The 14,430-nt window shown below is 36.3% G+C and overlaps 1 non-coding gene and 1 pseudogene across 1 annotated transcript; both read right to left on the bottom strand.

Moving 5' to 3' along the window:
* Positions 1 to 127: 127 nt before the first annotated feature.
* LOC124974182 (U6 spliceosomal RNA) lies at positions 128 to 229 on the bottom strand. The gene has a single exon (XR_007106762.1). It is a non-coding gene; the product is annotated as a U6 spliceosomal RNA (small nuclear RNA).
* A 12,439-nt stretch (positions 230 to 12,668) lies between these two features.
* The window catches only part of LOC124974173 (coiled-coil domain-containing protein 138-like), a 467,681-nt pseudogene continuing 465,919 nt past the window's right edge, over positions 12,669 to 14,430 (bottom strand).

Below are 14,430 nucleotides of genomic sequence, written 5' to 3'. Positions count from 1 at the left end.
TATTTATGAAATTCCAGAATTGTATAGATTTTTAGTGGTGGATTTGCTTTTGAGAAATATCTTTGTTTTAATGCTTTGGGAAAGTGAAGATAAAAAACAATCATTTTAATCTTTCTATTAACTGATTAAAAATATGGAATGCTTCATGAATTTGTGTGTCATTCTTGCACAGGGCATGTTAATATCTGTAGCATTCCAATTTTAGTATATGTGCTGCCAAAGCAAGCACTTGTATAAAGGCTTTGTGTATGACCAAAACAAAAACACTATAGCACAGATGTACTGGATCTTAGCAACTGAGTAGTTGATTCCTGCCATTGCAACCTGGTGAGCATCATCGTCATCAAGAACTTTCTGATGATATAACCCCAAGAGCATACTCATGACAATGATCTGACCTCTCAGTTCCTGAGAGCTGACTTATCTCAAGACTTATCTCCTCTTAAGAAATGCAGATGACTTAAGAGGATTACATTGATGACTTAAGACAGATTACATTGAGGCACACCTCACTGGTGAAGCACTGCTAACTTTCAGTGCAGCTCCATGTTGAAAGTCTGATTGGAAAAGGCTTGTGTGTCCAACTGGTACTTGTTCAACTGTGCCGATTCTGTTGATGAATAAGGAGAAAAAGTTGAGACCAGGGAGGGTTAGCATATTCAAAAGAGTTTTATTTTTATTTCTTTTTCCCTAAGCCATGGGGGATTCAAACCCTAGCCCTTGCACATGCTATGTGAATACTCTAAAAATTACCTATTTCTTCAGCACCAGAGGAACCCCTTTTAGGTAGCCTCTAGATCCTCTGTGGGTCTGAGTCTGAAATTCTATGCAGAAAAACCAGCCCCAGACAAAGCCAACAAATTTCTAATACATTCTTCATTTTCCTTTTCACAGCAAACCTGCAAGGAACATTTGGTGCAAATCATGACCCACAATCTAGGGGTGCGTCATGAGGGGAAAGGTTTATCCCTGTCTATTGAAGGAGTAAAAGGGTTGTAACTGATCAGTGAGCAGAAAATGATGTCAGTGAGCATGGAGGCCAGGGTCAGGGGAAAGGCAGGCATATGTGGGAATTAGAATGTGCTCAGGTTGTTAGTATAAAGGCCATCAAACATGTGGATAAAAGCAGACTCACTATCTATGCCAATCTACACTTCTAACCATGTCTTCTTGGGCTATTCACCAAATGGAAAGAGGATTGACTGGGGAATATTAACCCCCTTCTCCTTTTGGGTCAGTTGCCAAGCCATCAGCTGGAGTAGTCAGGGGACTAAAACTGACTTAAATGGTTCTCAGCTTTCCTGCTCATCAGTACTTGGTAGCATAGAATGAGAAGAGTACCATTCTCTTGAGTTTACTCTTGACAGATTACATTGAGGCACTCCCAGAGTGCTGCTAAATTTTTGGAGATCTAAATGGAAAGTTTCAGCATCAGACACCAAGCTGTGCATGGGATATTTCCTTGGCTGTAGTCTACTCTGGACAGATCAGATAGACATACCACTAGGGCCTGGCAGATGTCTGTCACTGCTGTGTGTCTGGATCTTGGGAACCAAGATTTCTACTTATAGGATGCAGTGACCAAACATCTCAGGTGGTGGGGGTGGGGCTACATCAGAACTTGCACAGTCCACTCACACAAGTATGGCCTTCCAAGGTCCAGTTCTCACAAGCAATCACTTGTTCCCATTCAATCTCCCAAACTCTTCAACTGGTTGTCCTCACTACCAGACTCAAAAAGAAAGCAGGCTGAACTTCCTTCTGTATCTCTTTGTGTATAATCTTCTATGTGCCCATTTCAATAGCATTCCACCAAGGTCACCCTGGCCACATGGTAATCACTCTAGAATTTTCACAGCAGTGAATTCAGTTGTGACCTCCACAAGATGACTTTCTGCCACTGAACTCTGCTCACAAGTTGAGAAATATGGATCACTTGTGAGCTAAGTTCAGAGTGCCTTTCTGCTCTATAGCTTTTTTTTTTTTTTTTTTTTTTTTTTGCCAAATATGACCACTATGTCTCTCTCTTTTCCTTTTCCCACAATGCCTGCCAGGCTTTGCTACTGTCACTGCCATCAGGCAGAGTGCTGATGTATCCTTTCTTGCCCTCTATGACAAAGACCAGACTTTCTGGGTCTCTTCCAGTCTCCATGTCTAGCAGTGAACTCCCTCAGATACTTGCGTGGTTGTGCAACTGTTCTTCAGTTACTTCAATTCTGAGCCACAGGGAAGCTAAAACATATAGTTTCCAAATATGCTGCCCTCTTAACTTTTTTAAAACTTTAAAAAACAGTATATTCTTTATTTATTAAAAATAAATCTTGCTCTATTTTCTTATAAGGGAATTTCCCCACATGAAATCTTTATACTGAGAAAACACGATGTATTTACATGGACTAGAAACTGTAATGACTAGAAACAGGTGAGTGTGCATTAGATTGGTGCTTTGTTGGAAATATCATATGTATAATTTTATTACATTATTCTTGTTTCAATTTCCTTAATAAAAAGATCAAAGAAAGAGAATATACTAAAAATGGCAAGAAGGGAAGAAACGATGTTACCCAAATCAAGGAATATTAACTGTCAATGAAAAAAAATGTTAGTTACACCAACTAAGAAATAAGGATATGTTTTAGAAATAAGTTCATGATCTACAGAACACATTTAATGTGAGCATCAGAGTTCAAATTATTTGATGATTCTTTGGCATCTTTAAATTTATTACTTTTTCTTATCTATATTCCCAAACAGAATTTAAACAGAAAAAATAAAAAAAACATTTCTTTGCAACATCTCCAAAGATTTTCTTGCATTTTGATATTTTAAACAAATACACATTGCCTGAATGTCCAAATACACAATTGTATGAAGGAAACAAGAACTTAACAGCCTGTTTGTCTAATGGGTAACTAAAAGCAGGATAAAACATCTTGACATCTCTGCCTCCATTGTCTCTTTTATTACCTTAAACTTTGGATTAGCTTTGCAAACAGGCATGCTATTCACTTAAGGAGTGTTTAATAACACAAGTTTGATTAACCCTCAGCTTACCTACCCTATCCCATCTCTTCCAAGACTGGGGAGATCAATAAGAGAAGTAAGGTAATGTGAACAACCTGTTAACTGCCAATTTCTGTGCCATCCTGTCCCAGTCCCTCAGAATGGTACCGAAGAGTCTCCAGTCATGGTCCTTAATGTTCCAGAAACAGGCAAATCACCCAATGATGAGGCTGATTACTTCTTGAGCTTCATAGAACCAATTCTGAGATAATGACCAACCACACCAATATTGTCGTGTCCCTCGCCCGCAAGAAAGCACGACACAGGAATCTTCCTTCAGCAGTTTAATCAGGACCTTAATATTATAAAACCATGGTTTTTCTTCTTCTTATTTTCCCTGAGCCGAATTCATACACTTTTATACTCTTGCAATAGCCAATCTACTCCTGCCACTTGGCTTATGTTCATAGGTGCTCCCATTTGCAACTGTTGGCTCAACCAAATATGGGCTTGTTTACTTAGAAAGCACTTCAGGAAACCAGCGCCATCTTATCATGGTGGTGAGGCGGCGGCTCGCCACAGCTCCCCCTTCTTTATTTTATGAACACAGGTGAAGGTAGAGGCCCTATCCTACTGTGTAAAAGTGGCGGATAGTGAACGTCAGTCCCAGAGTGGTGCCTTCTCCGGGCCTTAAGTGGCTTGGGTCCGTGCCTGTCTTAGGTTGAGGGGTCAGCCCGTATCCTTACCCATCATCAAAGACTGTAGATCATGCTACAGCTTCTGTCTTAGGTTGGTATATGGCCACCTCCTACATTACCCGTCTTTGACTACCGGTCCAGCATACTCAGCCATACTTGAGGGGAACTGCCGGCCTCGAAGGCTGTCATGACATGTTGAAGGATGATTCGATCTCTCTGTTGGGTGCTCGTAATTGATAAATTAAGCAAAGGAGATATAAAACACCTAAAATATTAGTCCTAGGGAGCCAAGGCCTGCCCATTGTTTTACAAAACCTAGAGCAGTAGAGAACCATTTGACCATTTCAGATACAGGTGCCACATTTACCCTGGTGGTATTGACTCTCATAATTTTAGCTCTTAGTTGAGGGGTTAAATTGTCAAACCCATATGACCAAGTACAAGTAAGATAGTGAGAAAGATTTCTAGACAACATAGCTGCATGGCTATCATTATAAAAAGTGATAGGGGCAACACAAACTGCTCTTAAAGGAAGAACACATCCCAGACCCATAAGGTCTTGTAATAAGTCCACTCTTTGATTTACTAGGAGGATGCCTGTTCTTAAATGTTGATTTAAGGTCTCTTGAGTCTGTCCAAATGATTAACTGTAGTTGTTGTCTGTATTGTAGCTGTCAACGCGGCTGCTGCGGTTGTGGCTGCTGCTGCAGAGGCTGCAATGGCAGTGATCACAGCTGTTGTGATGCCAAAATCTCTTTTGTTTCTTGATAATAGCACTGGTAGTTCTGTATCTGTAACAGGGACTGGGACTGGTAGGAAGGTAGGAATAGGCATTAAGACTGCTCGTGAGAACCTAGAAGCATTCCAACATTGAGAGAGAAGTTTGGAGAATAGCAGCTTGAGAAATACTCTGCTTTAAAACTTGTATACTTGGAAAATATGAATACATTTAATATACAAGGAGTGACCATCCCAATTTTTAAGACTAATTGTTTTAAAGAATAAAATTTAATAGACACAAAGTTAAGAGTAAATTAGTGTTTCCAAGAAATCCTTGTTATTTTACCATGTCATTTTACCCTATAGATTAAACTTTGGCTTATATCAGAACATTAGTATTTTACCTTAAGAAAAACCTTAAATAGCTTTGGCTGTTTACATGTTGAAACTTGCCCTTTATTTACATAGACGTTCTTAGCACTTACTTAGACCCTCATGTATTTCATCATACAAGCACTTTCTTACCCAGAAACATTTCCTTTTCCCTTTTACTAAATATATTTCCATATCCAGACCCTTTTATTTTCTCTTTCCTATCTGTTGACCCCTTTTTGTTCACATTCTGAAACAACTCTTATGAAATTTCTGAATTTAGATAAATTGCTCTATTTTAATAAGATTAAATATTGTGTTGTTTATAGTACTCTAATTGAAACACAGTTGAAACCTTTAGAACCCTTTGTATATAGAATTGTACTTGTTAAGACATAACTCTTAGTAACCTTGTTTTTAGTTTAGTGATGACACAAAGCAAGTTTAAACCCTTTTATTTACCAACCTATGAAAGCACCAATAATGTTTAAGTATGATACTCCATGGAATTTAAGGAGTTAAGAGTACTTGATGTTATTTAACAATGAGCATTTTAATTTTGTAAATTAATCAGATGTCTCTACAAACACATTTAAGTAATCCCATATATGTTAACTCTAATTTACTTATTCTGTAAAAACCAAGAAAGTAGGCAGGTGTCCTGAACAGTATTTGCTGTCTCTTTCCTGTTGAAGAAAAGTCCTAGAAACAATTGATATTAGACATTGTTTAACATCAACATTCCATTAGTCTGACCACCTAGAGACTTGCAAGTTATTTTTAAAGACATTTCACTTTTATTAGTTTACTCAATTTAAATTGAACCCTTTTAAATCACGTGAATAAAAGTATTTGGATCCATTTTTAAATTTTAATTTTAGGAGCGCTCAGTGTTGATACAGACAAAACATGACATTAGACAGCACGACATACAAATAACACAAAATTAAAGGCCTTGTAACTTTATAGGTGAATCTCCATTGCAATGTAACAGATGTTCAAAAACTTTAGTTGAATAAAAAATAGAACTGATCAAAAAGAAAAAAAATCATTAACCTAGGTATGCAAGATCAAAATTATGAGCTCAAAAATACAGCATTAAAGAAAAACAAAACAAAACAAGAATCCTGGAAAATGAGTTAATTCTGTGTAGCAGTCCAGAAGTTTAAAACAGACACCCTTTTTTCTTTCTTTTTTTTTTTTTTTTTTATCTTCAGGTTACCTCCCTTTCCCGCTGAGACCGCTGCAGCCTACATTCCAATGCAGGCTTCAGCAAGGCCAGGCAAGGGGGAGGGAGGATCACCCAGGACTTTTTAACCCTTTTTCTTCCTGGTTGAGAAATCAGGTTAATAGCATTTTTGCATTCTCTTGTACATTGTTCATATACTAATTGTTTAATTAAAGGCATAGCTGCATCAGCATTCCCGAAGATCTTCCCTGCTGCATTTACCATTTTAGCCACGAAATCTGAAAAAGCTTCTGTGGGGCCTTGGACAATTTTTGTTAAGTTACCTCGCACCTCTACTTTATTAGGAAGTGCTTTCCAGGCAGCAATGCAGATCTTATTAATTTGTTCATAAACCTCTAATGGAAAGCCTGTATGCTGATTGGCAAATCTACCCTGCCCCAGAAGCATATCCACATCCCAGGCAGGTTTGCCCATAGCTTGGTTGTGTGCAGCCTGTTCATTGGCCCCCTCTAACACGAAGGCTCTCCAGTTTAAATATTTACCTGGGGAAACACAAGCTTTCACTAAACTGGCCCAGTCCGAGGGGGTCATGCAGAATCTATTGAGCCCCTCTATTTGGGCGATAGTAAAAGCAGTATCCACACCATAAGTGCGGACAGATTCTGCTATATTCTTTATCATTTTAAATTCTATGGGTTCTTGATATTTTCCCCCATTATTGTCATGGAATACAGGACAGGCAAACCCCAGCTCTACATGGGCAGCCCTCCAAGCTGCAGAGTTAAAAGTTCTACCCGTGCTCGGAACCCCTCCCACATATGGGGGAGGATCATAGGCCAGAGCTGGCTTCTGTTCTTCCTCATAGTCCTTTTGTCTAAAATCTTTTTGCCTCTTAGTTCCCCCTTCTTTTATCTTTACCTTCCGTAAGTGCTGCGTTAGCTCTTTCACTTCCTCATCACCGTCTGATTCTGACTCCCCTGTTTCTTCTGGTGTTCTAAGGGCTTTTAAATCTGGGTATAGTCTCCTCTTTGGAATAGCTCCATAAACCTGCTCTCCTGCACTATGTTTACTGGAAGTACTCATAGAATCCTCGGACTTCTCCTCATGTAGTTGTTCAAGAACTTCCTGTCCTTTATGAATAGCTTCCTGACATCTACCATCAAAAATACATCCTTTTATTAATTTCCATAGCGGTATCACCCCTTTCTCCAATTGTCCCTGCTCCTGAAGGAAATCCAAATCTTTTCCCAACTTATCCCAGCTGGCAGGAGTCAAGCTTCCGGAGACAGCAAACCATGGGGCCGCTTTATCAATTCTTACAAGGAATGTTTCTAAAGTACTGCATTTGACCTTGAGCTCTTTGGAGCGCAACAAAAAATCTAAAGACTGTACCAATGAACTAGATGGAGAATTGCCCATAATGAAAGCAGCGTTCAGAGCAAGCAGAATGAAAGCGAAAACAAAATATCTTTCTTTGTTGACCGACTACGCAAAGTCGGTTGTATTTATCTTTGCTGACCGACTATACAAAGTCGGTTGTATTTATCTTTGCTGACCGACTACACAAAGTCGGTTGTATTTATCTTTGCTGACCGACTACACAAAGTCGGTTACTGCTCTCTCTTATCTATAGAGGAGCGCCACACTTACCTGTGGTATTCACCGGTGCACCCCCTGACCACTGAAAGTTCTGACTCCCGGGTTTCGGCACCACCTGTCGTGTCCCTCGTCCGCAAGAAAGCACGACACAGGAATCTTCCTTCAGCAGTTTAATCAGGACCTTAATATTATAAAACCATGGTTTTTCTTCTTCTTATTTTCCCTGAGCCGAATTCATACACTTTTATACTCTTGCAATAGCCAATCTACTCCTGCCACTTGGCTTATGTTCATAGGTGCTCCCATTTGCAACTGTTGGTTCAACCAAATATGGGCTTGTTTACTTAGAAAGCACTTCAGGAAACCAGCGCCATCTTATCATGGTGGTGAGGCGGCTCACCACACAATATGACCAACACTGTCCAATTATGCATATCACAGCTTCCTTCCCCAATTCTTCTTCTATATGAACCTAATGCTCACATCAATATCCTCAAAGGCAGGCTGGTCTTTGATCCCCCTTGTCTTTCTGATTTAGCTCTACTGATTAAATTATCTTTCTCCATTACTTTTTCCCATTTGACTTCTGGAGTGAGTGACCAGATCTAACTTTTTGGAACTCCTTGAAGTTAGGACCCCTATGGCCTAAATCTCTGGTAACAGACCCTAGGATCCAACCATGTGAAAGAAAAGAAAAAAAAAAAAGAAAAGAAAGAAAAAAAAGAGAAAGAGAAAGGTAACCAACATCACAAAAGCCATTCATAACAAAATAATAGAAAGTCAAAATTCACAGGAAGTAAATGTGCATATTTTTGAGTGTTTTTTTCTGAAATTTTAAAAAATTAGCAAATAAAATTGTATTATTTATGTCATACAACATGATGTTTTGGAATATATATACAATATGGAATGACTAAATCAAGGACCCTCTCTGGAGATGGTGTGGACCTCACACAAGCTAGACATAACACTTACCATTGAGTTATATCCCCAGACTACATAAATCAAGCTCACTAACATATGTCACATACATTTTTGGGCAATGTGATGAGAGCAGATAAAATATACTATCTTAGCAATTTTCAAGTACACAGTACATGTAATTACTATATTCATCACATCATAAAACAGAACTGAATTTATTCCTAACTAAAATTTTGTATCTTTTGACCAGCATCTCTCTAATCCCCATCAAGACTATTTTTTGCATATTTTCAGTTTTCCAAGTTTCTATTACTTTTATGTAAAAATAAACTTCACTTTTAAAAAAAACCTGCAAAATATACTCAAACATGTGGTTTCCATTTAAGAGTAGCATGGTTACCTAGACAAGGCAATTTCTAGGCTAGAGAAGAGAACAAAATAAATACAACTTAAACCCCTTTGTTTGAACTAAGACTGAGAAGAAAAGGAAAGTATTCTTTGTAACAAAATGACTCAAATTCATATACAGCTAAACCTAGAAAAGTAAAGGATAGTTTTCAAACACTGACAATAAATAGAAACCACAAAGTAATTTTCCAAAAGCAACACCACAAAGTTATTACATGTTATACACCCATACTAAAAGTAGACAAAATCAGAAGTCTTCAACCTAAAAAAAAAAAAGTGCTCATAATATATATAGCTGGATAAATCAAAGTGCAAATTTTAATTTATATTCCAAAAAAAGTTTTTTTAGCACCTTTTAAAAATCAACAATTATACAGTTGATGACATTTCTCATAACTGAATTGATGTATCTGGGAGAAGGATACAAGAGAAGAGAAAAAAAGTCACTCTGAAGGACCACTAATAAGATTAACTTGAAGTCTTCTGTTGAGCTGGGCAGAGCACTTGCCTAGCATGTGTGAGGCACTGGGTTCAATTCTCAGCACCAGAGAAATAAATAAAATAAATGCCCATCAACAATTTAAAAGAAGCCTACTTCTAGTGTGGTGAATGATCAGTCTTTTTACATTTCCAATTCAACACAGATATCACATTTACACAACATGTCATTCAAAAACTACTAGAAAATTTAAAAAATGGAATAGAAAATACAAGTTTATATGTTTAATTATTATGACATAATAGAGAGAGAAATTATTATCAAATTACTCCACATTTCCCAAAACCTTCAGTTTCTGTACTGACCTACTGCAGCTCCAGTTCACGGATACCTCTTCCTGGTGGGGGCAGGGGTGGAGCACTGCCAACATAACACTCACAGCTGATACCCAGTGCTCACTAGTTAGACAACATTAACCATCTGCAAATAAATTCCACTGAGATTTCTTCTCCCACAACTTTTCTTTCTCTATAATCTTAAATAAAATAGCATATGAAAATTATGCAAAGTGAAAAGAGTTTCCAGTCTCAAACCTACACAAACAAATCAAAATTTAACAAAAAAAAAAACAATAGTCCAACTGGAAATTCATATACAGCAAACTGAAACTAAAACCCTACCTCTCACCTTGCACAAAAATCAACTGAAAATGGATCAATGTCCTAGAAATTAGATCAGAGACCCTGTACCAAATAGAAGAAAAAGTAGGTGTAAATCTTCACCATGTTGTCTTAGGATCAGACTTCCTTAATAAGACTCCCAAAGCACAAGAAATAAAAGCAGGAGGCAATAAATGGAATAGATTCAAACTAAAAAGCTTTTTCTCAGCACGGAAAATAATCAACAATGTGAAGAGAGAGCTTACAGAGTGAGAGAAAATCTTTGCCACATGCACTTCAGATAGAGCACTAATCTCCAGAATTTTTAAAGAACTCAAAAAACTTTACACCAAGAATGCAAATAACCCAATCAATAAATGGTCTAAGGAAATGAGCAGATACTTCACAGAAGATCTACAAGCAATCAATAAATACACAAAAAAGTGTTCAACATCTCTAGTAATATGAGAAATGCAAATCAAAACCACCCTAAGATTTCATCTCACTTAAAACTCATTATCAAGAATACAAGCAACAATAGGTGTTGGCAAGGATGTGAGGAAAAATGTACACTCATACATTGCTGGTGGGGTTGCAAATTGGTGCAGCCCCTCTGAAAAGCAGTATGGAGATTCCTTAGAAAACTTGGAATATAACCACCATTTGACCGAGCTATCCCACTCCTTGGCCTATACCCAAAGGACTTAAAATCAGCATACTACAGTGATGCAGACACATCAATGTTTATAGTAGCTCAATTCACAATAGCTAGAATGTGGAACCAAACCAGATGCCCTTCAACAGGTGCATGGATAAAGAATCTGTGTCATATATACACAATTGAATATTATTCTGCCATAAAGAAGAATAAAATTGTAGCATTTGCAGGTAAATGGATGGAGTTGGAGAATATCATGCTAGGTGAAATAAGCCAATTCTAAACACCCAAAGGCCAAAGGATTTCTCTGATAAGTGGATGATGAAACAATTGTGGTGTGGGGGGAGATATGGGAAGAATGGAGGAAGGATGGATTGTGTAGAGAAAAATAAGGAATGAGGAGGGGACAGGGAGAAGGAAAGATAATAAAATGAGACATCATTATCCTATGTACATGTATGTTTACACAAACAGTGTGACTACTTTGCGTACAACCAGAAAAATGAAAGTTGTACCCCCTTTGTGTACAATGAATTAAAATAATAATAATAAAAGAGCCCAATAAATACTTACTCCATTTTGGTCTATTTCTTTAAGTAACAAATAACCAGGTACTAGATTTCCACTTAAAATGGGGACTATACAAAGCAAATAAATATGCTTCAGTCTGGTATCAAAGATTTGCCATTTCTGATCTACTAAAACTTTGTTAGTAAACTTACTTTAGTGTTTTCATAGAAATAAGTAGTAGAAATTGGTTTGTTTGCTCAACTTGAGTAAGAATTGATTTTGAGAGTAACCTGAACAAAGGTAAACACAAAAAACTGAACACCTGTTGACTAATCTAATACAATTTCTCCAAATGTGAAATTGTGATGCCACAATGTCATCTCTCCTGTCAGCTAGTTTATAAAATTATATTAATTTTCCTTTAATTATAAAAATAAAGAGTTATTCTACTGGATATAATCAAAAAGATTTGTTTCCAAGAAATAAACTTTGAGTCTGTTAAAATATTTTTACCTCATTAAAACAAAAAAAATTTCGGCAAAGCAGTTTTAAGTCTAGTCACTTAAACAAGTAATCTTAGTAATCTTTAAACTTTTTGTTCTACTAATTACATTAGTAATCTGAGATACTAAATTCCAAGATTACTCATCCAGGTGGTCAGATCCTGAACTCTAAATCTAATATCTGAACAGTTACAATGGCTATATACAGATAAAATATATCGGAAAACAAATGATATTTTGGAGCAGGAGAAGAAAAGCAAACCTCTGAAATCCAATTACACTGCCATGGTAGAATAAGCCTCATGTATAGAGTCAAAGGCTCAGTTTTGCATTGAATATTGTGGGTACCCTGAAGTAGTTACCCAACTGTCCTAGGCTTCAGTTTCCCTACCAGGCCTACTTCAAAGAAAAGCAGAACTATATACAGAAATGAATTGAAAATGTGAAGCTGTATACCAAATGCACCTAGTAAGAAGCATACCCATGCTTTGTACCCAACCACTAGGGAGCTACCCACAGCAGCATCAAATTCACAGGTCACTTACTACCAGGAGGGGCAATGACTTTCCAATTTGAGATTCCACCTCTGGAAGGCATAAACATTCTATTTTTAAAAGTGTTGTAAAGGAAATAGAACACTACAAATGAAAAAGAATTTTTTAAGCAAAATGGCTACTTGTCACACATCGAGAGGTTACATGAGATTAAAGAGCAATACCTAATTAAATCATTTATGTTCAGGATTTCTATGTAATACGTGTTAAATATAAAATCCACAAAGAAAAAACCCACAGACCATAAAAGTATCACAAATTCAAGTTAAACAGATTAGCCACATATACCACCAAAGCATTGCTGTCTACTCTTATATCTTCCAATAAAACAGTAAGGAAGAACAGGCAAGAACAGGTACATATCTCTGTCATTATTCTCACTTTAGCTAAAGATAATATTTGATGATCTCACTTCCGCTGAGCAAACAAGGATTATATGATTGGATCTGTTATGACAACAGGACAAAAGAGAATAGACAAAGAGGCTCAAATATGTAACATTTGCAGTGTACCCATAAACTAATGAATACTGGAAATTGTGCTATTATTGAACATCTAGACAAAGGACTAGGGATTTTTTGTTTTTTTAAAGATTTTTTTAGTTGTTGACATTTATTTTTTTAATTTTTTTTAGTTTTAGGGACACAATACCTTTATTTATTTTTATATGGTGCTGAGAACCAAACCCAGTGCCTCCTCACACATGCTAGGCAAGCACTCTACCACTGAGGCACAATGCCAGCCCATGGTTTTTAACTCTTAATGATATTGCTGATTCAATTGTACAACTGTCACAATTATTTTTAAGAATTTAAATTTTAAATTATAATTAAATTTATATAAATTATAATACAAACTAAATTATAAAATAAAATAGTGTCTGATATGTAAAGTAACTTCACTCTGATATGTGAAATTACAGACTAGAGGAGGATAGAAAACATTTGTGGATTTATAAAATTTGAAGACTTACTAGATTTTACTGTCATCTGAAGCAAACTATCAATGACATTGGACAGGAGTCCTTTACTGGATATTCTCAAAAGGCCTAATATTACAGGAACTGCTTCATACTCCAAAAACAATGTTTTTTCTTCATCTGTCTTCAAATCCAAACAGAAAAAGAATCAAATGCCTGAGCCAGGTAATCAGCTGAAAAACAATGCAAAATCATCTGCATATCAGTAGTCAGGTAAGTATTCAGAAAGATAAAAAGAGCATCATCACTTTAACAAAATCAAAAGAGAAACAAAAACTAAATGACAATAGATCACAGGCTAAATTTAGATTAATTTCCCCTTAATTTGTTAGAACTCAGTGGGAAAGGGAGAGATATGGTAAATTTCCTTTAAATTTTTCATATTTTAGTACTGAAACAACAAATAAGACCTATTTCTTTCAAGTGTGAAGAAATAAAACATGATTTATATTAAATATCACAGAGAGTTTATTTTCCATATTTGCTTATAACTGTAATATGCTTCTAAAAAATTGAACAGCATTACTTTACTTCTTTCTGAATGGTTATTTTAAAATGTGACTTTATACAAACAAATGGATTTTAAACAAGGATTTCTGTTTCTGGCTAAAAATTGGACATTAGACCACTGAAAGACAACTTCAGACCTTTGGATATGCTCCGGAGTGTTACTTTTCTTGATATATCTGTAAATAAGAATGGCAGCAAGAGTTTACCAAGGCCAGCAGTTTAAAGACACCCGTCAGATTAGATTGCCTGGAATTCTCTTAAAGATGGGCCACAAGTACCTGGGAAACTTCTAAAGTCAGGAATGAAAAGCACTAATTTAAGTAGAATCAATGCAAATAAAGTATTAGATACTTGTATCATTATATTTCAATATGCCAAAAAAACCTAAGTCACTATTCTTAACACCAGTTTTCTGTAATTCTCCTTTCAAAGCTCTATTAAAAGGAATTTAAAAAGTTCATGCTGTTCATATAATACTGAGTTATTTTTTCTATTGAGATTTCTACTTTAATGACTTGAAATACACTGAAAGTCTAACAGAATCACCAAATGACATTTATTGTCTTCTTGGTTTTGGGTTGAATTTTCTTACATAAATATTAAGGAAACAATTAACCCTAGTTATTAAGAATGAGAAGTTAGAGTAACTTGTGTTAAATTAAAATATATGTTAAAATATTTTGAGAAATAAGGATCTGTGCCTCT

This window comes from Sciurus carolinensis, unplaced genomic scaffold (genome assembly GCF_902686445.1).
Source record: "Sciurus carolinensis unplaced genomic scaffold, mSciCar1.2, whole genome shotgun sequence".
NCBI lineage: Eukaryota > Metazoa > Chordata > Mammalia > Rodentia > Sciuridae > Sciurus > Sciurus carolinensis.
Note: the sequence above shows the minus strand (reverse complement) of the source record. Positions and strands in the feature narration are given on the sequence as shown.